Genomic DNA, 334 nt, shown 5'->3' with positions numbered 1-334 from the left:
ACACACACACACACACACACACACACACAATTATGAAAGATGAGTCAGATAGATTGTGGTAATTACTCTGTTAGCAAGACTCAAGCGTGTAAGAGCACTGGCTCCAGACAGACCCACTTCTGTCACTTACGACTGACAAATTCCGAAAGCAAGAAAGAAGACTTCCACTACCTCATTTTGACCTCAAACTTTCCCACTGGGATCCTTCCAGCTTGTCTCCTGGCTCAGTAGGAAAACCCTGAGGACAAAGCCCCGCTGAAGGGAACTTGAACTACCCTTCAAGCCACAGGGACTGCCCTGAGCCAGAAAGACCCATCCCTGATTGACTGCTAAA

Source organism: Hyaena hyaena, unplaced genomic scaffold, assembly GCF_003009895.1.
Source record: "Hyaena hyaena isolate Hyena2069 unplaced genomic scaffold, ASM300989v1 scaffold_838, whole genome shotgun sequence".
In the NCBI taxonomy this organism is placed as follows: domain Eukaryota; kingdom Metazoa; phylum Chordata; class Mammalia; order Carnivora; family Hyaenidae; genus Hyaena; species Hyaena hyaena.
This window is presented reverse-complemented; position numbering follows the sequence as displayed.